The sequence below is a fragment of the Phalangium opilio genome, unplaced genomic scaffold, assembly GCF_054372755.1.
Source record: "Phalangium opilio isolate 3A_F unplaced genomic scaffold, DU_Popi_V2 ptg000487l_1, whole genome shotgun sequence".
Taxonomy (NCBI): Eukaryota; Metazoa; Arthropoda; class Arachnida; order Opiliones; family Phalangiidae; genus Phalangium; species Phalangium opilio.
In genome coordinates this window covers 1,383,783-1,407,394 of record NW_028324237.1, presented here as the reverse complement: position 1 = coordinate 1,407,394, position 23,612 = coordinate 1,383,783, and the positions used below count along the sequence as shown (strand labels likewise).

The window sequence follows — 23,612 nt, the reverse complement described above, 5'->3', positions numbered from 1 at the left end:
CATCAATTTGTTAAGAGTAAACCTTTGACTATTAAGCCTCTATGCAGCCAGTGCAGTAAGTTAACTTTTGTCTCCATTATTCTGATTTTATCGGGCGATATTGAGGTGAATCCGGGACCTACTCTTAAGAGTCGTTGTAAAGTCTGCCTCAAGTCTTTTCGTAAGCCTCAGAAACGTTTTCGCTGCAGTGTGTGTGATCTCGACTTTCACGTCAAGTGTGTTTATTCGAATGTTTTAAAAAAATCTCTTCATCTTGAGGACTCTGGCTTCGTGTGTTTGAATTGTGGTTTACCTAGTTTGAATGACTCTTTTTTCACTGAATTTACCTCTGGCGATAAAGATAAGAGGTCTCTCAATACTAACGCTGACAGAAGTACAAAGAGATCAAGATCGCTGATCTCTTTTCATGTGGCGAATGTAAGAAGTTTAAAAAATAAATTTCTCGACTTATCAGTTTTTGTGGAACGGAACTTACCCGATGTTATTGGACTTACTGAGACATGGCTTAGTGCGGATATTTCTAGTACTGAGTTCTTTACTGAAGACTATGTAGTGTTTCGTAATGATCGTGAAACTAGGGGTGGTGGAGTTCTTTTGGCTATTAGCCAAAATCTCTCGCCTGTCGAGACTGTCATTGATAATGAACTATATAAGACTGCCTCTGGCAAACGTCTTGAAGTCGTTTTTTCGTCCGCAAAATATAACTCAAGATCAATTCTCTTTGGTTGCGTTTATGTCCCCCCTCCGGTTACCCAAGACTACATATTGAGTTTATGTTCTCTACTCAGTGAGATAACAGAAATTATTAACAGTCATGATATCTTTGTCTTGTTCGGTGACTTCAACATGGCATGCCTTGGTGTTAATAGACCTGTCCCAGATAGTCTACCTTCGTTGGACTTTTATGAATGCGTATCCAATCTCGGTCTAACCCAAGTTGTCTCTGATAGCACTAGACTTGGCAATACTCTTGACTTGGTTTACATTAATGAACGTCGCTTCATTAAGGAAGTTAAAACAATCGATAATCTTCCTGGTTGCGATCATGATGCGGTGACTGGTCTAATCGCTTGTGAACGTGCAACGCCAAGAAGCTCATCCACGGAAGTTCTACAGTTGAGTCGCGCTGATGTGAAGGGCTTGAATGGCCTGATAGAGCATGCTCCGTGGCATTTAGCGTTTAGCGAGGACATTAATCAAACATGGGATTTTTGGTTACAATTGTTTTGGTCTTGTTTTAAGGACAGTGTTCCTTCAAGGACGGTATACTCAAAGAGATTTCGGCAGCCATGGATTTCTGGTGATATTGTTCACCTTGCTAATGTCAAAAGAACTTTATACAAACTTTTTAAGTCTAAGCCAACTGAGGCTAACAGAGCTAAATACAGACGGTCCTGTAATTTGATAAAAGCTAAAACTCGCTCTAAATTTAATGATTACGTGAATGACTTGTCCTCTAAGATTAAGGACAAACCGGACAAGTTTTGGAAGTTTGTCGCTCGCAAAACTAGAATACCTATACCGAACTTTATGAATATTGATAATAGCCCTGTCACTGACGCTTCTTCGATTGCGACAATGTTTAACTCTTTTTTTCAATCTTGCTTCAATAAGTCTGACTCAATCCCTCTTAATGTTGCTTCATTGCCTAATCCGACTAGGGACCCAGATCTCGTTTTTACTCCCGGTTCCGTTGCTGCTGCTATAGCACGCTTAAAGTCCAGTTCTTCGTCTGGGCCCGATGGGGTTTCTACTAAAATGATTAAACTGTGCGCTACGAATATATCTAAACCCTTGTCAGAATTTTTTAACTACTCTTATAGATTAGGTAAACTACCTGATGCCTGGAAGAAGGTCAATGTAGTACCCCTTTATAAAGGTGCTTCTTTGAGTCGTTCAGAGCTGGAATCTTATCGACCAATATCACTTTCTTCCGTCTTTTGTAAAGTAATGGAATCTATTATTTGTGAGAATCTCCTCGTGTTTTGCTCAAAAAATAATGTTCTTCCCGAGCGTCAGTTTGGTTTCCGTAAAGGATTTAGCTGTACAACTCAGCTTGTACAAGCTTTCCACTCTTGGGCTCTCACCCTTGACACCATTAATCCTCCTGACGTACACGTAGTAATTTTTGATTGGAAGAAAGCCTTTGACTCTGTACCCCATGATCGTCTCGTCTCTAAGTTACAGGCTCTAGGTATCGGTGGTAATTCCTTGCTCTGGGTCTCGGATTTTTTGAGGGATAGAATGCAGAGGGTTGTCTATCAGGGTCAATCCTCGAGTTTTCTTCCTGTTACTTCTGGGGTACCTCAGGGCTCTATTTTGGGACCACTACTTTTCAACTTATACGCTCATGATCTTCCAATGAGCATATCTGCACAAAGCACTCTCTGGCAATATGCAGATGATTCCTTTTTATCTCGTGCTATTAGGACACTGCAGGATTCCGTAACTCTTCAGAGTGACATTGACGCAATCTTTAAATGGGGTTTTCTTAATTTGCTTAATTTAAATATTAAAAAGTGTTCTTTCATAATTTTTACGAGGCGTCGCAATGTACTAAATTATGATTATAAGATCAAAGATTTTTCTTTGCCTCGTGTTTTCAAGTGTAAATTGCTTGGTATAATATTCTCAAGTGACCTTAAGTGGTCTAACCATGTTATTTATATAACCGCTAAGGCCCGTCGCATAGCTGGTTTGATTCGTAGAACGTTTGGACGTTCGAAAGCGTCGCTTATATCTTTTAATGCTCTGGTTATTCCATTGCTACAATATGGTGTAGAGGTCTGGTCACCTTATTTAAAGAAAGATATAGATTCTATCGAGAGGGTTTTGCGTTATTTTACATCCTTTTACCTTGGTCAACCTTATATAAATTTTCCCATGAATCGCAATCGTGTAAGATTGGATTATAGTACTCGTTTGAAACAATTGAATTTTTTGCCAACGTATTTGTTAAGTCAAAAAGCTGGTTTAATTTTTTTGTTTAGAATCATTAACGGATGCTATTATTTTCCCCTTTTAGACTATATTAGTATTAACGAGAGGCATGAATGCTTAACTTTTTATATTTCTAAATGTAGATGTGATGCTTTTTTACACTCATTTTTTAATCGTGTTATTAGACAATGGAATGCGCTTCCTTTTAACATTAGATGTTCTATGACAATTTATACTTTTAAAAATGACCTTGATTGTTATCTCAAACAAAAGCGATACCATGTTTAAAAATTGTTCTTTTTGTTTTAATTTAATTTATTCTAATTTAATTTTTGTATGTCTTGTCTTGGCAACCAGTGCGATAATGGGACTTGTCCTTAATCTGGTTGCCTTCAGTGGAATTCATTTTTTTACTGAAAAATAAACATTATTATTATTATTAAACCCGAGTTCTCACTGTAACAGCACGAATCATTTCGTTTATTTTAGTTAAATCGACATTCCGCCTTGAACAAGGGGGAATAGCTCAGTGGTAGAGCATTCGACTGCAGATCGAGAGGTCCTTGGTTCAAACCCGAGTTCTCCCTGTAACAGCACGGATCATTGCGTTTATTTTAGTTAAATCGACATTACGGCTATGAACAAGGGGGAATAGCTCAGTGGTAGAGTATGCGAATGCAGATCGAGAGGTCCTTGGTTCAAACCCCAGTTCTCCCTGTAACAGCACGGATCATAGCGTTTATTTTAGTTTAATCGACATTACGCCTTGAACAAGGGGGAATAGCTCAGTTGTAGAGCATTCGACTGCAGATTGAGAAGTCCTTGGTTCAAACCCGAGTTCTCCCTGTAGTAACACGAATCATTCCGTTTATTTTAGTTAAATCGACATTACGATTATAAACAAGTGGGAATAGCTCAGTGGTAGAGCATTCGACGGCAGATCGAGAGGTCCTTGGTTCAAACCCGAGTTCTCCCTGTAACAGCACGGATCATTCCGTTTATTTTAGTTAAAACGACATTACGGTCTTTAACAAGGGGGAATAGCTTAGTGGTAGAGCATTCGACTGCAGATCGAGAGGTCCTTGGTTCAAACCTGATTTCCCCCTGTAACAGCACGGATCTTTCGTTTATTTTACTTAAAACGACATTACGGTCTTGAACAAGGGGGAATAGCTCAGTGGTAGAGCATGCGACTGCAGATCGAGAGGTTCTTGGTTTAAACCCGAGTTCTCCCTGTAACAGCACGGATCACTCCAATTATTTTAGTTAAATCGACATTACGGCTAGGAACAAGGGGGGAAAGCTCGCATTCGACTGCAGATCGAGAGGTCCATGGTTCAAACCCGAGTTTTCCCTGTAATAGCACGAATCATTCCGTTTATTTTAGTTAAAACGACAATACGGTCCTGAACAAGGGGAATAGCCTAGTGGTAGAGTATGCGACTGCAGATCGAGAGGTCTTTGGTTCAAACCCCAGTTCTCCCTGTAACAGCACGGATAATTTCGTTTATTTTAGTTAAATCGACATTACGGCCTTGAAAAAGGGGGAATAGCTCAGTGGTAGAGCATTCGATTGCAGATCGAGAGGTCCTTGGTTCAAACCCGAGTTCTCATTGTAACAGCACGGATCATTGCGTTTATTTTAGTTAAATCGACATTACGGCTATGAACAAAGGGGAATAGCTCAGTGGTAGAGCATTCGACTGCAGATCGAGAGGTCCTTGGTTCAAACCCGAGTTCTCCCTGTAACAGCACGAATCATTCCGTTTATTTTAGTTAAATCGACATTCCGCCTTGAACATGGGAGAATAGCTCAGTGGTGTAGCATTCGACTGCAGATTAAGAAGTCCTTGTTTCAAACCTGAGTTCCCCCTGTAGTAGTACGATTCATTCCGTTTATTATAGTAAAATCGACATTACGATTATGAACAAGTAGGAATAGCTCAGTGGTAGAGTATGCGACTGCAGATCGAGAGGTCCTTGGTTCAAACCCCAGTTCTCCCTGTAACAGCACGGATCATTCCGTTTATTTTAGTTAAAACGACATTACGGTCTTTAACAAGGGGGAATAGCTTAGTGGTAGAGCATTCGACTGCAGATCGAGAGGTCCTTGGTTCAAACCTGAGTTCCCCCTGTAGTAGTACGATTCATTCCGTTTATTATAGTTAAATCGACATTACGATTATGAACAAGTAGGAATAGCTCAGTGGTAGAGTATGCGACTGCAGATCGAGAGGTCCTTGGTTCAAACCCCAGTTCTCCCTGTAACAACACGGATCATTTGGTTTATTTTAGTTAAATCGACATTCCGCCTTGAACAAGGGGAAATAACTCAGTGGTGTTTTATTCGACTGCAGATTAAGAAGTCCTTGGTTCAAACCTGAGTTCCCCTGTAGTAGTACGATTCATTCCGTTTATTTTAGTTCAATCGACATTACGATTATGAACAAGTAGGAATAGCTCAGTGGTAGAGTATGCGACTGCAGATCGAGAGGTCCTTGGTTCAAACCCCAGTTCTCCCTGTAACAGCACGGATCATTCCGTTTATTTTAGTTAAAACGACATTACGGTCTTTAACAAGGGGGAATAGCTTAGTGGTAGAGCATTCGACTGCAGATCGAGAGGTCCTTGGTTCAAACCTGAGTTCCCCCTGTAGTAGTACGATTCATTCCGTTTATTATAGTTAAATCGACATTACGATTATGAACAAGTAGGAATAGCTCAGTGGTAGAGTATGCGACTGCAGATCGAGAGGTTCTTGGTTCAAACCCCAGTTCTCCCTGTAACAGCACGGATCATTTGGTTTATTTTAGTTAAATCGACATTACGGCCTTGAACAAGAGGGAATAGCTCAGTGGTAGAACATTCGATTGCAGATCGAGAAGTCCTTGGTTCAAACCCGAGTTCTCACTGTAACAGCACGAATCATTTCGTTTATTTTAGTTAAATCGACATTCCGCCTTGAACAAGGGGGTATAGCTCAGTGGTAGAGCATTCGACTGCAGATCGAGAGGTCCTTGGTTCAAACCCGAGTTCTCCCTGTAACAGCACGGATCATTGCGTTTATTTTAGTTAAATCGACATTACGGCTATGAACAAGGGGGAATAGCTCAGTGGTAGAGTATGCGAATGCAGATCGAGAGGTCCTTGGTTCAAACCCCAGTTCTCCCTGTAACAGCACGGATCATAGCGTTTATTTTAGTTTAATCGACATTACGCCTTGAACAAGGGGGAATAGCTCAGTGGTGTAGCATTCGACTGCAGATTAAGAAGTCCTTGGTTTCATACCTGAGTTCCCCCTGTAGTAGTACGATTCATTCCGTTTATTTTAGTTAAATCGACATTACGATTATGAACAAGTAGGAATAGCTCAGTGGTAGAGAATTCGACGGCAGATCGAGAGGTGCTTGGTTCAAACCCGAGTTTTCCCTGTAACAGCACAGATCATTCCGTTTATTTTGGTTAAATCGACATTACGGCCTTGAACGAGGGGGAATAGCTCAGTGGTAGAGCATTCGATTGCAGATCGAGAGGTCCTTGGTTCAAACCCGAGTTCTTACTGTAACAGCACGGATCATTGCGTTTATTTTAGTTAAATCGACATTACGGCCTTGAACAAGGGGGAATAGCTCAGTTGTAGAGCATTCGACTGCAGATTGAGAAGTCCTTGGTTCAAACCCGAGTTCCCCCTGTAGTAACACGAATCATTCCGTTTATTTTAGTTAAATCGACATTACGATTATAAACAAGTGGGAATAGCTCAGTGGTAGAGCATTCGACTGCAGATCGAGAGGTCCTTGGTTTAAACCCGAGTTCTCCCTGTAACAGCACGGATCATTCCAATTATTTTAGTTAAATCGACATTACGGCTAGGAACAAGGAGGGAAAGCTCGCATTCGACTGCAGATCGAGAGGTCCATGGTTCAAACCCGAGTTTTCCCTGTAATAGCACGAATCATTCCGTTTATTTTAGTTAAAACGACAATACGGTCCTGAACAAGGGGAATAGCTCAGTGGTAGAGTATGCGACTGCAGATCGAGAGGTCCTTGGTTCAAACCCCAGTTCTCCCTGTAACAGCACGGATCATTTCGTTTATTTTAGTTAAATCGACATTACGGCCTTGAAAAAGGGGGAATAGCTCAGTGGTAGAGCATTCGATTGCAGATCGAGAGGTCCTTGGTTCAAACCCGAGTTCTCATTGTAACAGCACGGATCATTGCGTTTATTTTAGTTAAATCGACATTACGGCTATGAACAAAGGGGAATATCTCAGTGGTAGAGCATTCGACTGCAGATCGAGAGGTCCTTGGTTCAAACCCGAGTTCTCCTTGTAACAGCACGGATCATTCCGTTTATTTTAGTTAAAACGACATTACGGTCTTTAACAAGGGGGAATAGCTTAGTGGTAGAGCATTCGACTGCAGATCGAGAGGTCCTTGGTTCAAACCTGATTTCCCCCTGTAAGAGCACGGATCATTCCGTTTATTTTAGTTAAATCGACATTCCGCCTTGAACAAGGCGAAATAACTCAGTGGTGTCGCATTCGACTGCAGATTAAGAAGTCCTTGGTTCAAACCTGAGTTCCCCCTGTAGTAGTACGATTCATTCCGTTTATTTTAGTTCAATCGACATTACGATTATGAACAAGTAGGAATAGCTCAGTGGTAGAGTATGCGACTGCAGATCGAGAGGTCCTTGGTTCAAACCCCAGTTCTCCCTGTAACAGCACGGATCATTTGGTTTATTTTAGTTAAATCGACATTACGGCCTTGAACAAGAGGGAATAGCTCAGTGGTAGAACATTCGATTGCAGATCGAGAAGTCCTTGGTTCAAACCCGAGTTCTCACTGTAACAGCACGAATCATTTCGTTTATTTTAGTTAAATCGACATTCCGCCTTGAACAAGGGGGAATAGCTCAGTGGTAGAGCATTCGACTGCAGATCGAGAGGTCCTTGGTTCAAACCCGAGTTCTCCCTGTAACAGCACGGATCATTGCGTTTATTTTAGTTAAATCGACATTACGGCTATGAACAAGGGGGAATAGCTCAGTGGTAGAGTATGCGAATGCAGATCGAGAGGTCCTTGGTTCAAACCCCAGTTCTCCCTGTAACAGCACGGATCATAGCGTTTATTTTAGTTTAATCGACATTACGCCTTGAACAAGGGGGAATAGCTCAGTGGTGTAGCATTCGACTGCAGATTAAGAAGTCCTTGGTTTCATACCTGAGTTCCCCCTGTAGTAGTACGATTCATTCCGTTTATTTTAGTTAAATCGACATTACGATTAAGAACAAGTAGGAATAGCTCAGTGGTAGAGTATGCGACTGCAGATCGAGAGGTCCTTGGTTCAAACCCCAGTTCTCCCTGTAACAGCACGAATCATTTCGTTTATTTTAGTTAAATCGACATTCCGCCTTGAACAAGGGGGAATAGCTCAGTGGTAGAGCATTCGACTGCAGATCGAGAGGTCCTTGGTTCAAACCCGAGTTCTCCCTGTAACAGCACGGATCATTGCGTTTATTTTAGTTAAATCGACATTACGGCTATGAACAAGGGGGAATAGCTCAGTGGTAGAGTATGCGAATGCAGATCGAGAGGTCCTTGGTTCAAACCCCAGTTCTCCCTGTAACAGCACGGATCATAGCGTTTATTTTAGTTTAATCGACATTACGCCTTGAACAAGGGGGAATAGCTCAGTGGTGTAGCATTCGACTGCAGATTAAGAAGTCCTTGGTTTCATACCTGAGTTCCCCCTGTAGTAGTACGATTCATTCCGTTTATTTTAGTTAAATCGACATTACGATTATGAACAAGTAGGAATAGCTCAGTGGTAGAGAATTCGACGGCAGATCGAGAGGTCCTTGGTTCAAACCCGAGTTCTCCTTGTAACAGCACGGATCATTCCGTTTATTTTAGTTAAAACGACATTACGGTCTTTAACAAGGGGGAATAGCTTAGTGGTAGAGCATTCGACTGCAGATCGAGAGGTCCTTGGTTCAAACCTGATTTCCCCCTGTAACAGCACGGATCATTCCGTTTATTTTACTTAAAACGACATTACGGTCTTGAACAAGGGGGAATAGCTCAGTGGTAGAGCATGCGACTGCAGATCGAGAGGTCCTTGGTTTAAACCCGAGTTCTCACTGTAACAGCACGAATCATTTCGTTTATTTTAGTTAAATCGACATTCCGCCTTGAACAAGGGGGAATAGCTCAGTGGTAGAGCATTCGACTGCAGATCGAGAGGTCCTTGGTTCAAACCCGAGTTCTCCCTGTAACAGCACGGATCATTGCGTTTATTTTAGTTAAATCGACATTACGGCTATGAACAAGGGGGAATAGCTCAGTGGTAGAGTATGCGAATGCAGATCGAGAGGTCCTTGGTTCAAACCCCAGTTCTCCCTGTAACAGCACGGATCATAGCGTTTATTTAAGTTTAATCGACATTACGCCTTGAACAAGGGGGAATAGCTCAGTGGTGTAGCATTCGACTGCAGATTAAGAAGTCCTTGGTTTCATACCTGAGTTCCCCCTGTAGTAGTACGATTCATTCCGTTTATTTTAGTTAAATCGACATTACGATTATGAACAAGTAGGAATAGCTCAGTGGTAGAGAATTCGACGGCAGATCGAGAGGTCCTTGGTTCAAACCCGAGTTCTCCTTGTAACAGCACGGATCATTCCGTTTATTTTAGTTAAAACGACATTACGGTCTTTAACAAGGGGGAATAGCTTAGTGGTAGAGCATTCGACTGCAGATCGAGAGGTCCTTGGTTCAAACCTGATTTCCCCCTGTAACAGCACGGATCATTCCGTTTATTTTACTTAAAACGACATTACGGTCTTGAACAAGGGGGAATAGCTCAGTGGTAGAGCATGCGACTGCAGATCGAGAGGTCCTTGGTTTAAACCCGAGTTCTCCCTGTAACAGCACGGATCATTTCGTTTCTTTTAGTTAAATCGGCATTACAGCTATAAACAACGGGGAATAGCTCAGTGGTAGAGCGTTCGACTGCAGATCGAGAGGTCCATGGTTCAAACCCGAGTTTTCCCTGTAATAGCACGGATCATTGCGTTTATTTTAGTTAAATCGACATTACGGCCTTGAAGTAAGGGGAGTAGCTGAGTGGTAGAGCATTCGACTGCAGATCGAAAGGTCCATGGTTCAAACCCGAGTTTTCCCTGTAATAGCACGAATCATTCCGTTTATTTTAGTTAAAACGACAATACGGTCCTGAACAAGGGGAATAGCTCAGTGGTAGAGTATGCGACTGCAGATCGAGAGGTCCTTGGTTCAAACCCCAGTTCTCCCTGTAACAGCACGGATCATTTCGTTTATTTTAGTTAAATCGACATTACGGCCTTGAAAAAGGGGGAATAGCTCAGTGGTAGAGCTTTCGATTGCAGATCGAGAGGTCCTTGGTTCAAACCCGAGTTCTCATTGTAACAGCACGGATCATTGCGTTTATTTTAGTTAAATCGACATTACGGCTATGAACAAAGGGGAATATCTCAGTGGTAGAGCATTCGACTGCAGATCGAGAGGTCCTTGGTTAAAACCCGAGTTCTCCCTGTAACAGCACGAATCATTCCGTTTATTTTAGTTAAAACGACAATACGGTCCTTAACAAGGGGAATAGCTCAGTGGTAGAGTATGCGACTGCAGATCGAGAGGTCCTTGGTTCAAACCCCAGTTCTCCCTGTAACAGCACGGATCATTTCGTTTATTTTAGTTAAATGGACATTCCGCCTTGAACATGGGGGAATAGCTCAGTGGTGTAGCATTCGACTGCAGATTAAGAAGTCCTTGCTTCAAACCTGAGTTCCCCCTGTAGTAGTACGATTCATTCCGTTTATTATAGTTAAATCGACATTACGATTAAGAACAAGTAGGAATAGCTCAGTGGTAGAGTATGCGACTGCAGATCGAGAGGTCCTTGGTTCAAACCCCAGTTCTCCCTGTAACAACACGGATCATTTGGTTTATTTTAGTTAAATCGACATTCCGCCTTGAACAAGGCGAAATAACTCAGTGGTGTCGCATTCGACTGCAGATTAAGAAGTCCTTGGTTCAAACCTGAGTTCCCCCTGTAGTAGTACGATTCATTCCGTTTATTTTAGTTCAATCGACATTACGATTATGAACAAGTAGGAATAGCTCAGTGGTAGAGTATGCGACTGCAGATCGAGAGGTCCTTGGTTCAAACCCCAGTTCTCCCTGTAACAGCACGGATCATTTGGTTTATTTTAGTTAAATCGACATTACGGCCTTGAACAAGAGGGAATAGCTCAGTGGTAGAACATTCGATTGCAGATCGAGAAGTCCTTGGTTCAAACCCGAGTTCTCACTGTAACAGCACGAATCATTTCGTTTATTTTAGTTAAATCGACATTCCGCTTTGAACAAGGGGGAATAGCTCAGTGGTAGAGCATTCGACTGCAGATCGAGAGGTCCTTGGTTCAAACCCGAGTTCTCCCTGTAACAGCACGGATCATTGCGTTTATTTTAGTTAAATCGACATTACGGCTATGAACAAGGGGGAATAGCTCAGTGGTAGAGTATGCGAATGCAGATCGAGAGGTCCTTGGTTCAAACCCCAGTTCTCCCTGTAACAGCACGGATCATAGCGTTTATTTTAGTTTAATCGACATTACGCCTTGAACAAGGGGGAATAGCTCAGTGGTGTAGCATTCGACTGCAGATTAAGAAGTCCTTGGTTTCATACCTGAGTTCCCCCTGTAGTAGTACGATTCATTCCGTTTATTTTAGTTAAATCGACATTACGATTATGAACAAGTAGGAATAGCTCAGTGGTAGAGAATTCGACGGCAGATCGAGAGGTCCTTGGTTCAAACCCGAGTTCTCCTTGTAACAGCACGGATCATTCCGTTTATTTTAGTTAAAACGACATTACGGTCTTTAACAAGGTGGAATAGCTTAGTGGTACAGCATTCGACTGCAGATCGAGAGGTCCTTGGTTCAAACCTGATTTCCCCCTGTAAGAGCACGGATCATTCCGTTTATTTTAGTTAAATCGACATTCCGCCTTGAACAAGGCGAAATAACTCAGTGGTGTCGCATTCGACTGCAGATTAAGAAGTCCTTGGTTCAAACCTGAGTTCCCCCTGTAGTAGTACGATTCATTCCGTTTATTTTAGTTCAATCGACATTACGATTATGAACAAGTAGGAATAGCTCAGTGGTAGAGTATGCGACTGCAGATCGAGAGGTCCTTGGTTCAAACCCCAGTTCTCCCTGTAACAGCACGGATCATTTGGTTTATTTTAGTTAAATCGACATTACGGCCTTGAAGTAAGGGGAGTAGCTGAGTGGTAGAGCATTCGACTGCAGATCGAAAGGTCCATGGTTCAAACCCGAGTCTTCCCTGTAATAGCACGGATCATTGCGTTTATTTTAGTTAAATCGACATTACGGCTATGAACAAGGGGAATAGCTCAGTGGTAGAGCATTCGACAACAGATCGAGAGGTCCTTGGTTCAAACCCGAGTTCTCACTGTAACAGCACGGATCATTGCCTTTATTTTAGTTAAATCGACATTACGGCTATGAACAAGGGCGAATAGCTCAGTGGTAGAGTATGCGACTGCAGATCGAGAGGTCCTTGGTTCAAACCCCAGATCTCCCTGTAACAGCACGGATCATTGCGTTTATTTTAGTTAAATCGACATTACGGCCTTGAACAAGGGGGAATAGCTCAGTTGTAGAGCATTCGACTGCAGATTGAGAAGTCCTTGGTTCAAACCCGAGTTCCCCCTGTAGTAACACGAATCATTCCGTTTATTTTAGTTAAATCGACATTACGATTATAAACAAGTGGGAAAAGCTCAGTGGTAGAGCATTCGACGGCAGATCGAGAGGTGCTTGGTTCAAACCCGAGTTCTCCCTGTAACAGCACGGATCATTCCGTTTATTTTAGTTAAAACGACATTACGGTTTTGAACAAGGGGGAATAGCTTAGTGGTAGAGCATTCGACTGCAGATCGAGAGGTCCTTGGTTCAAACCTGATTTCCCCCTGTAACAGCACGGATCATTCCGTTTATTTTAGTTAAAACGACATTACGGTCTTGAACAAGGGGGAATAGTTCAGTGGTAGAGTATGCGACTGCAGAACGAGAGATCCTTGGTTCGAACTTCAGTTCTCCCTGTAACAGCACGGATCAATCCGTTTATTTTAGTTAAATCGACATTACGGCTAGGAACAAGGAGGGAAAGCTCGCATTCGACTGCAGATCGAGAGTTCCTTGGTTCAAAACCGAGTTCCCCCTGTAACAGCACGGATCATTTCAATTATTTTAGTTAAATCGACATTACGGCTAGGAACAAGGAGGGAAAGCTCGCATTCGACTGCAGATCGAGAGGTCCATGGTTCAAACCCGAGTTCTCCCTGTAACAGCACGGATCATTGCGTTTATTTTAGTTAAATCGACATTACGGCTATGAACAAGGGGGAATAGCTCAGTGGTAGAGTATGCGAATGCAGATCGAGAGGTCCATGGTTCAAACCCCAGTTCTCCCTGTAACAGCACGGATCATAGCGTTTATTTTAGTTTAATCGACATTACGCCTTGAACAAGGGGGAATAGCTCAGTGGTGTAGCATTCGACTGCAGATTAAGAAGTCCTTGGTTTCATACCTGAGTTCCCCCTGTAGTAGTACGATTCATTCCGTTTATTTTAGTTAAATCGACATTACGATTATGAACAAGTAGGAATAGCTCAGTGGTAGAGAATTCGACTGCAGATCGAGAGGTCCTTGGTTCAAACCCGAGTTCTCCCTGTAACAGCACGGATCATTGCGTTTATTTTAGTTAAATCGACATTACGGCTATGAACAAGGGGGAATAGCTCAGTGGTAGAGTATGCGAATGCAGATCGAGAGGTCCTTGGTTCAAACCCCAGTTCTCCCTGTAACAGCACGGATCATAGCGTTTATTTTAGTTTAATCGACATTACGCCTTGAACAAGGGGGAATAGCTCAGTGGTGTAGCATTCGACTGCAGATTAAGAAGTCCTTGGTTTCATACCTGAGTTCCCCCTGTAGTAGTACGATTCATTCCGTTTATTTTAGTTAAATCGACATTACGATTATGAACAAGTAGGAATAGCTCAGTGGTAGAGAATTCGACGGCAGATCGAGAGGTGCTTGGTTCAAACCCGAGTTTTCCCTGTAACAGCACAGATCATTCCGTTCATTTTAGTTAAATCGACATTACGGCCTTGAACAAGGGGGAATAGCTCAGTGGTAGAGCATTCGATTGCAGATCGAGAGGTCCTTGGTTCAAACCCGAGTTCTTACTGTAACAGCACGGATCATTGCGTTTAATTTAGTTAAATCGACATTACGGCCTTGTACAAGGGGGAATAGCTCAGTTGTAGAGCATTCGACTGCAGATTGAGATGTCCTTGGTTTCATACCTGAGTTCCCCCTGTAGTAGTACGATTCATTCCGTTTATTTTAGTTAAATCGACATTACGATTATGAACAAGTAGGAATAGCTCAGTGGTAGAGAATTCGACGGCAGATCGAGAGGTCCTTGGTTCAAACCCGAGTTCTCCTTGTAACAGCACGGATCATTCCGTTTATTTTAGTTAAAACGACATTACGGTCTTTAACAAGGGGGAATAGCTTAGTGGTAGAGCATTCGACTGCAGATCGAGAGGTCCTTGGTTCAAACCTGATTTCCCCCTGTAACAGCACGGATCATTCCGTTTATTTTACTTAAAACGACATTACGGTCTTGAACAAGGGGGAATAGCTCAGTGGTAGAGCATGCGACTGCAGATCGAGAGGTCCTTGGTTTAAACCCGAGTTCTCCCTGTAACAGCACGGATCATTTCGTTTCTTTTAGTTAAGTCGGCATTACAGCTATAAACAACGGGGAATAGCTCAGTGGTAGAGCGTTCGACTGCAGATCGAGAGGTCCATGGTTCAAACCCGAGTTTTCCCTGTAATAGCACGGATCATTGCGTTTATTTTAGTTAAATCGACATTACGGCCTTGAAGTAAGGGGAGTAGCTGAGTGGTAGAGCATTCGACTGCAGATCGAAAGGTCCATGGTTCAAACCCGAGTTTTCCCTGTAATAGCACGAATCATTCCGTTTATTTTAGTTAAAACGACAATACGGTCCTGAACAAGGGGAATAGCTCAGTGGTAGAGTATGCGACTGCAGATCGAGAGGTCCTTGGTTCAAACCCCAGTTCTCCCTGTAACAGCACGGATCATTTCGTTTATTTTAGTTAAATCGACATTACGGCCTTGAAAAAGGGGGAATAGCTCAGTGGTAGAGCATTCGATTGCAGATCGAGAGGTCCTTGGTTCAAACCCGAGTTCTCATTGTAACAGCACGGATCATTGCGTTTATTTTAGTTAAATCGACATTACGGCTATGAACAAAGGGGAATATCTCAGTGGTAGAGCATTCGACTGCAGATCGAGAGGTCCTTGGTTAAAACCCGAGTTCTCCCTGTAACAGCACGAATCATTCCGTTTATTTTAGTTAAAACGACAATACGGTCCTTAACAAGGGGAATAGCTCAGTGGTAGAGTATGCGACTGCAGATCGAGAGGTCCTTGGTTCAAACCCCAGTTCTCCCTGTAACAGCACGGATCATTTCGTTTATTTTAGTTAAATCGACATTCCGCCTTGAACATGGGGGAATAGCTCAGTGGTGTAGCATTCGACTGCAGATTAAGAAGTCCTTGGTTCAAACCTGAGTTCCCCCTGTAGTAGTACGATTCATTCCGTTTATTTTAGTTCAATCGACATTACGATTATGAACAAGTAGGAATAGCTCAGTGGTAGAGTATGCGACTGCAGATCGAGAGGTCCTTGGTTCAAACCCCAGTTCTCCCTGTAACAGCACGGATCATTTGGTTTATTTTAGTTAAATCGACATTACGGCCTTGAACAAGAGGGAATAGCTCAGTGGTAGAACATTCGATTGCAGATCGAGAAGTCCTTGGTTCAAACCCGAGTTCTCACTGTAACAGCACGAATCATTTCGTTTATTTTAGTTAAATCGACATTCCGCTTTGAACAAGGGGGAATAGCTCAGTGGTAGAGCATTCGACTGCAGATCGAGAGGTCCTTGGTTCAAACCCGAGTTCTCCCTGTAACAGCACGGATCATTGCGTTTATTTTAGTTAAATCGACATTACGGCTATGAACAAGGGGGAATAGCTCAGTGGTAGAGTATGCGAATGCAGATCGAGAGGTCCTTGGTTCAAACCCCAGTTCTCCCTGTAACAGCACGGATCATAGCGTTTATTTTAGTTTAATCGACATTACGCCTTGAACAAGGGGGAATAGCTCAGTGGTGTAGCATTCGACTGCAGATTAAGAAGTCCTTGGTTCAAACCTGAGTTCCCCCTGTAGTAGTACGATTCATTCCGTTTATTTTAGTTCAATCGACATTACGATTATGAACAAGTAGGAATAGCTCAGTGGTAGAGTATGCGACTGCAGATCGAGAGGTCCTTGGTTCAAACCCCAGTTCTCCCTGTAACAGCACGGATCATTTGGTTTATTTTAGTTAAATCGACATTACGGCCTTGAAGTAAGGGGAGTAGCTGAGTGGTAGAGCATTCGACTGCAGATCGAAAGGTCCATGGTTCAAACCCGAGTCTTCCCTGTAATAGCACGGATCATTGCGTTTATTTTAGTTAAATCGACATTACGGCTATGAACAAGGGGAATAGCTCAGTGGTAGAGCATTCGACAACAGATCGAGAGGTCCTTGGTTCAAACCCGAGTTCTCACTGTAACAGCACGGATCATTGCCTTTATTTTAGTTAAATCGACATTACGGCTATGAACAAGGGCGAATAGCTCAGTGGTAGAGTATGCGACTGCAGATCGAGAGGTCCTTGGTTCAAACCCCAGATCTCCCTGTAACAGCACGGATCATTGCGTTTATTTTAGTTAAATCGACATTACGGCCTTGAACAAGGGGGAATAGCTCAGTTGTAGAGCATTCGACTGCAGATTGAGAAGTCCTTGGTTCAAACCCGAGTTCCCCCTGTAGTAACACGAATCATTCCGTTTATTTTAGTTAAATCGACATTACGATTATAAACAAGTGGGAAAAGCTCAGTGGTAGAGCATTCGACGGCAGATCGAGAGGTCCTTGGTTCAAACCCGAGTTCTCACTGTAACAGCACGGATCATTCCGTTTATTTTAGTTAAAACGACATTACGGTTTTGAACAAGGGGGAATAGCTTAGTGGTAGAGCATTCGACTGCAGATCGAGAGGTCCTTGGTTCAAACCTGATTTCCCCCTGTAACAGCACGGATCATTCCGTTTATTTTAGTTAAAACGACATTACGGTCTTGAACAAGGGGGAATAGTTCAGTGGTAGAGTATGCGACTGCAGAACGAGAGATCCTTGGTTCGAACTTCAGTTCTCCCTGTAACAGCACGGATCAATCCGTTTATTTTAGTTAAATCGACATTACGGCTAGGAACAAGGAGGGAAAGCTCGCATTCGACTGCAGATCGAGAGTTCCTTGGTTCAAAACCGAGTTCCCCCTGTAACAGCACGGATCATTCCAATTATTTTAGTTAAATCGACATTACGGCTAGGAACAAGGAGGGAAAGCTCGCATTCGACTGCAGATCGAGAGGTCCATGGTTCAAACCCGAGTTCTCCCTGTAACAGCACGGATCATTGCGTTTATTTTAGTTAAATCGACATTACGGCTATGAACAAGGGGGAATAGCTCAGTGGTAGAGTATGCGAATGCAGATCGAGAGGTCCATGGTTCAAACCCCAGTTCTCCCTGTAACAGCACGGATCATAGCGTTTATTTTAGTTTAATCGACATTACGCCTTGAACAAGGGGGAATAGCTCAGTGGTGTAGCATTCGACTGCAGATTAAGAAGTCCTTGGTTTCATACCTGAGTTCCCCCTGTAGTAGTACGATTCATTCCGTTTATTTTAGTTAAATCGACATTACGATTATGAACAAGTAGGAATAGCTCAGTGGTAGAGAATTCGACTGCAGATCGAGAGGTCCTTGGTTCAAACCCGAGTTCTCCCTGTAACAGCACGGATCATTGCGTTTATTTTAGTTAAATCGACATTACGGCTATGAACAAGGGGGAATAGCTCAGTGGTAGAGTATGCGAATGCAGATCGAGAGGTCCTTGGTTCAAACCCCAGTTCTCCCTGTAACAGCACGGATCATAGCGTTTATTTTAGTTTAATCGACATTACGCCTTGAACAAGGGGGAATAGCTCAGTGGTGTAGCATTCGACTGCAGATTAAGAAGTCCTTGGTTTCATACCTGAGTTCCCCCTGTAGTAGTACGATTCATTCCGTTTATTTTAGTTAAATCGACATTACGATTATGAACAAGTAGGAATAGCTCAGTGGTAGAGAATTCGACGGCAGATCGAGAGGTGCTTGGTTCAAACCCGAGTTTTCCCTGTAACAGCACAGATCATTCCGTTCATTTTAGTTAAATCGACATTACGGCCTTGAACAAGGGGGAATAGCTCAGTGGTAGAGCATTCGATTGCAGATCGAGAGGTCCTTGGTTCAAACCCGAGTTCTTACTGTAACAGCACGGATCATTGCGTTTAATTTAGTTAAATCGACATTACGGCCTTGTACAAGGGGGAATAGCTCAGTTGTAGAGCATTCGACTGCAGATTGAGATGTCCTTGGTTCAAACCCGAGTTCCCCCTGTAGTAACACGAATCATTCCGTTTATTTTAGTTAAATCGACATTACGATTATAAACAAGTGGGAATAGCTCAGTGGTAGAGCATTCGACGGCAGATCGAGAGGTCCTTGGTTCAAACCCGAGTTCTCCCTGTAACAGCACGGATCATTCCGTTTATTTTAGTTAAAACGACATTACGGTCTGTAACAAGGGGGAATAGCTTAGTGGTAGAGCATTCGACTGCAGATCGAGAGGTCCTTGGTTCAAACCTGATTTCCCCCTGTAACAGCACGGATCTTCCGTTTATTTTACTTAAAACGACATTACGGTCTTGAACAAGGGGGAATAGCTCAGTGGTAGAGCATGCGACTGCAGATCGAGAGGTCCTTGGTTTAAACCCGAGTTCTCCCTGTAACAGCACGGATCATTCCAATTATTTTAGTTAAATCGACATTACGGCTAGGAACAAGGAGGGAAAGCTCGCATTCGACTGCAGATCGAGAGGTCCATGGTTCAAACCCGAGTTTTCCCTGTAATAGCACGAATCATTCCGTTTATTTTAGTTAAAACGACAATACGGTCCTGAACAAGGGGAATAGCTCAGTGGTAGAGTATACGACTGCAGATCGAGAGGTCCTTGGTTCAAACCCCAGTTCTCCCTGTAACAGCACGGATCATTTCGTTTATTTTAGTTAAATCGACATTACGGCCTTGAAAAAGGGGGAATAGCTCAGTGGTAGAGCATTCGATTGCAGATCGAGAGGTCCTTGGTTCAAACCCGAGTTCTCATTGTAACAGCACGGATCATTGCGTTTATTTTAGTTAAATCGACATTACGGCTATGAACAAAGGGGAATAGCTCAGTGGTAGAGCATTCGACTGCAGATCGAGAGGTCCTTGGTTCAAACCCGAGTTCTCCCTGTAACAGCACGAATCATTCCGTTTATTTTAGTTAAAACGACAATACGGTCCTGAACAAGGGGAATAGCTCAGTGGTAGAGTATGCGACTGCAGATCGAGAGGTCCTTGGTTCAAACCCCAGTTCTCCCTGTAACAGCACGGATCATTTCGTTTATTTTAGTTAAATCGACATTCCGCCTTGAACATGGGGGAATAGCTCAGTGGTGTAGCATTCGACTGCAGATTAAGAAGTCCTTGGTTCAAACCTGAGTTCCCCCTGTAGTAGTACGATTCATTCCGTTTATTATAGTTAAATCGACATTACGATATTAACAAGTAGGAATAGCTCAGTGGTAGAGTATGCGACTGCAGATCGAGAGGTCCTTGGTTCAAACCCCAGTTCTCCCTGTAACAACACGGATCATTTGGTTTATTTTAGTTAAATCGACATTCCGCCTTGAACAAGGGGAAATAACTCAGTGGTGTCGCATTCGACTGCAGATTAAGAAGTCCTTGGTTCAAACCTGAGTTCCCCCTGTAGTAGTACGATTCATTCGTTTATTTTAGTTCAATCGACATTACGATTATGAACAAGTAGGAATAGCTCAGTGGTAGAGTATGCGACTGCAGATCGAGAGGTCCTTGGTTCAAACCCCAGTTCTCCCTGTAACAGCACGGATCATTTGGTTTATTTTAGTTAAATCGACATTACGGCCTTGAACAAGAGGGAATAGCTCAGTGGTAGAACATTCGATTGCAGATCGAGAAGTCCTTGGTTCAAACCCGAGTTCTCACTGTAACAGCATGAATCATTTCGTTTATTTTAGTTAAATCGACATTCCGCTTTGAACAAGGGGGAATAGCTCAGTGGTAGAGCATTCGACTGCAGATCGAGAGGTCCTTGGTTCAAACCCGAGTTCTCCCTGTAACAGCACGGATCATTGCGTTTATTTTAGTTAAATCGACATTACGGCTATGAACAAGGGGGAATACCTCAGTGGTAGAGTATGCGAATGCAGAGCGAGAGGTCCTTGGTTCAAACCCCAGTTCTCCCTGTAACAGCACAGATCACTCCGTTTATTTTAGTTAAATCGACATTACGGCCTTGAACAAGGGGGAATAGCTCAGTTGTAGAGCATTCGATTGCAGATCGAGAGGTCCTTGGTTCAAACCCCAGTTCTCCCTGTAACAGCACGGATCATTGCGTTTATTTTAGTTAAATCGACATTACGGCCTTGAACAAGAGGGAATAGCTCAGTTGTAGAGCATTCGACTGCAGATTGAGAAGTCCTTGGTTCAAACCCGAGTTCCCCCTGTAACAGCACGGATCATTGCGTTTATTTTATTTAAATCGACATTACGGCCTTGAACAAGAGGGAATAGCTCAGTTGTAGAGCATTCGACTGCAGATTGAGAAGTCCTTGGTTCAAACCCGAGTTCCCCCTGTAGTAACACGAATCATTCCGTTTATTTTAGTTAAAACGACATTACGGTTTTGAACAAGGGGGAATAGCTTAGTGGTAGAGCATTCGACTGCAGATCGAGAGGTCCTTGGTTCAAACCTGATTTCCCCCTGTAACAGCACGGATCATTCCGTTTATTTTAGTTAAAACGACATTACGGTCTTGAACAAGGGGGAATAGCTCAGTGGTAGAGCATGCGACTGCAGATCGAGAGGTCCTTGGTTCAAACCCGAGTTCTCCCTGTAACAGCACGGATCATTTCGTTTATTTTAGTTAAATCGACATTACAGCTATAAACAAGGGGGAATAGCTCAGTGGTAGAGCGTTCGACTGCAGATCGAGAGGTCCATGGTTCAAACCCGAGTTTTCCCTGTAATAGCACGGATCATTGCGTTTATTTTAGTTAAAACGACAATACGCTCCTGAACAAGGGGAATAGCTCAGTGGTAGAGTATGCGACTGCAGATCGAGAGGTCCATGGTTCAAACCCGAGTTTTCCCTGTAATAGCACGGATCATTGCGTTTATTTTAGTTAAAACGACAATACGGTCCTGAACAAGGGGAATAGCTCAGTGGTAGAGTATGCGACTGCAGATCGAGAGGTCCTTGGTTCAAACCCCAGTTCTCCCTGTAACAGCACGGATCGTTTCGTTTATTTTAGTTAAATCGACATTACGGCCTTGAACAAGGGGGAATAGCTCAGTGGTAGAGCATTCGATTGCAGATCGAGAGGTCCTTGGTTCAAACCCGAGTTCTCACTGTAACAGCACGGATCATTGCCTTTATTTTAGTTAAATCGACATTACGGCTATGAACAAGGGCGAATAGCTCAGTGGTAGAGTATGCGACTGCAGATCGAGAGGTCCTTGGTTCAAACCCGTGTTCTCCCTGTAACAGCACGAATCATTCCGTTTATTTTAGTTAAAACTACAATACGGTCCTGAACAAGGGGAATAGCTCAGTGGTAGAGTATGCGACTGCAGATCGAGAGGTCCTTGGTTCAAACCCCAGTTCTCCCTGTAACAGCACGGATAATTTCGTTTATTTTAGTTAAATCGACATTCCGCCTTGAACAAGGGGGAATAGCTCAGTGGTGTAGCATTCGACTGCAGATTAAGAAAACCTTGGTTCAAACCTGAGTTCCCCCTGTAGTAGTACGATTCATTCCGTTTATTTTAGTTCAATCGACATTACGATTATGAACAAGTAGGAATAGCTCAGTGGTAGAGTATGCGACTGCAGATCGAGAGGTCCTTGGTTCAAACCACAGTTCTCCCTGTAACAGCACGGATCATTTGGTTTATTTTAGTTAAATCGACATTACGGCCTTGAACAAGAGGGAATAGCTCAGTGGTAGAACATTCGATTGCAGATCGAGAGGTCCTTGGTTCAAACCCGAGTTCTCACTGTAACAGCACGAATCATTTCGTTTATTTTAGTTAAATCGACATTCCGTCTTGAACAAGAGGGAATAGCTCAGTGGTAGAACATTCGACTGCAGATCGAGAGGTCCTTGGTTCAAACCCGAGTTCTCCCTGTAACAGCACGGATCATTGCGTTTATTTTAGTTAAATCGACATTACGTCTATGAACAAGGGGGAATAGCTCAGTGGTGTAGCATTCGACTGCAGATTAAGAAGTCCTTGGTTTCATACCTGAGTTCACCCTGTAGTAGTACGATTCATTCCGTTTATTTTAGTTAAATCGACATTACGATTATGAACAAGTGGGAATAGCTCAGTGGTAGAGCATTCGACGGCAGATCGAGAGGTCCTTGGTTCAAACCCGAGTTCTCCCTGTAACAGCACGGATCATAGCGTTTATTTTAGTTTAATCGACATTTCGCCTTGAACAAGGGGGAATAGCTCAGTGGTGTAGCATTCGACTGCAGATTAAGAAGTCCTTGGTTTCATACCTGAGTTCACCCTGTAGTAGTACGATTCATTCCGTTTATTTTAGTTAAATCGACATTACGATTATGAACAAGTGGGAATAGCTCAGTGGTAGAGCATTCGACGGCAGATCGAGAGGTCCTTGGTTTCATACCTGAGTTCACCCTGTAGTAGTACGATTCATTCCGTTTATTTTAGTTAAATCGACATTACGATTATGAACAAGTGGGAATAGCTCAGTGGTAGAGCATTCGACGGCAGATCGAGAGGTCCTTGGTTTCATACCTGAGTTCACCCTGTAGTAGTACGATTCATTCCGTTTATTTTAGTTAAATCGACATTACGATTATGAACAAGTGGGAATAGCTCAGTGGTAGAGCATTCGACGGCAGATCGAGAGGTCCTTGGTTTCATACCTGAGTTCACCCTGTAGTAGTACGATTCATTCCGTTTATTTTAGTTAAATCGACATTACGATTATGAACAAGTGGGAATAGCTCAGTGGTAGAGTATGCGACTGCAGATCGAGAGGTCCTTGGTTCAAACCCCAGTTCTCCCTGTAACAGCACGGATCATTTCGTTTATTTTATTTAAATCGACATTACGGCTATGAACAAAGGGGAATAGCTCAGTGGTGTAGCATTCGACTGCAGATTAAGAAGTCCTTGGTTCAAACCTGAGTTCCCCCTGTAGTAGTACGATTCATTCGGTTTATTTTAG

At 43.0% G+C, this 23,612-nt stretch overlaps 10 non-coding genes across 10 annotated transcripts; all 10 read left to right on the top strand.

Moving 5' to 3' along the window:
- Nucleotides 1-3,455: 3,455 nt before the first annotated feature.
- On the top strand, nt 3,456-3,527 carry TRNAC-GCA (transfer RNA cysteine (anticodon GCA)). Its single transcript has one exon. It is a non-coding gene; the product is annotated as a tRNA-Cys (tRNA).
- Nucleotides 3,528-5,909: 2,382 nt separating this feature from the next.
- On the top strand, nt 5,910-5,981 carry TRNAC-GCA (transfer RNA cysteine (anticodon GCA)). Its single transcript has one exon. It is a non-coding gene; the product is annotated as a tRNA-Cys (tRNA).
- Nucleotides 5,982-7,847: 1,866 nt separating this feature from the next.
- On the top strand, nt 7,848-7,919 carry TRNAC-GCA (transfer RNA cysteine (anticodon GCA)). The gene has a single exon. It is a non-coding gene; the product is annotated as a tRNA-Cys (tRNA).
- A 447-nt stretch (nt 7,920-8,366) lies between these two features.
- On the top strand, nt 8,367-8,438 carry TRNAC-GCA (transfer RNA cysteine (anticodon GCA)). Its single transcript has one exon. It is a non-coding gene; the product is annotated as a tRNA-Cys (tRNA).
- Nucleotides 8,439-9,145: 707 nt separating this feature from the next.
- TRNAC-GCA (transfer RNA cysteine (anticodon GCA)) lies at nt 9,146-9,217 on the top strand. The gene has a single exon. It is a non-coding gene; the product is annotated as a tRNA-Cys (tRNA).
- Nucleotides 9,218-11,350: 2,133 nt separating this feature from the next.
- Nucleotides 11,351-11,422, top strand: TRNAC-GCA (transfer RNA cysteine (anticodon GCA)). The gene has a single exon. It is a non-coding gene; the product is annotated as a tRNA-Cys (tRNA).
- A 966-nt stretch (nt 11,423-12,388) lies between these two features.
- TRNAC-ACA (transfer RNA cysteine (anticodon ACA)) lies at nt 12,389-12,461 on the top strand. Its single transcript has one exon. It is a non-coding gene; the product is annotated as a tRNA-Cys (tRNA).
- Nucleotides 12,462-16,007: 3,546 nt separating this feature from the next.
- TRNAC-GCA (transfer RNA cysteine (anticodon GCA)) lies at nt 16,008-16,079 on the top strand. Its single transcript has one exon. It is a non-coding gene; the product is annotated as a tRNA-Cys (tRNA).
- A 576-nt stretch (nt 16,080-16,655) lies between these two features.
- TRNAC-ACA (transfer RNA cysteine (anticodon ACA)) lies at nt 16,656-16,728 on the top strand. The gene has a single exon. It is a non-coding gene; the product is annotated as a tRNA-Cys (tRNA).
- Nucleotides 16,729-20,390: 3,662 nt separating this feature from the next.
- TRNAC-GCA (transfer RNA cysteine (anticodon GCA)) lies at nt 20,391-20,462 on the top strand. The gene has a single exon. It is a non-coding gene; the product is annotated as a tRNA-Cys (tRNA).
- The last annotated feature ends 3,150 nt before the right edge of the window (nt 20,463-23,612 follow it).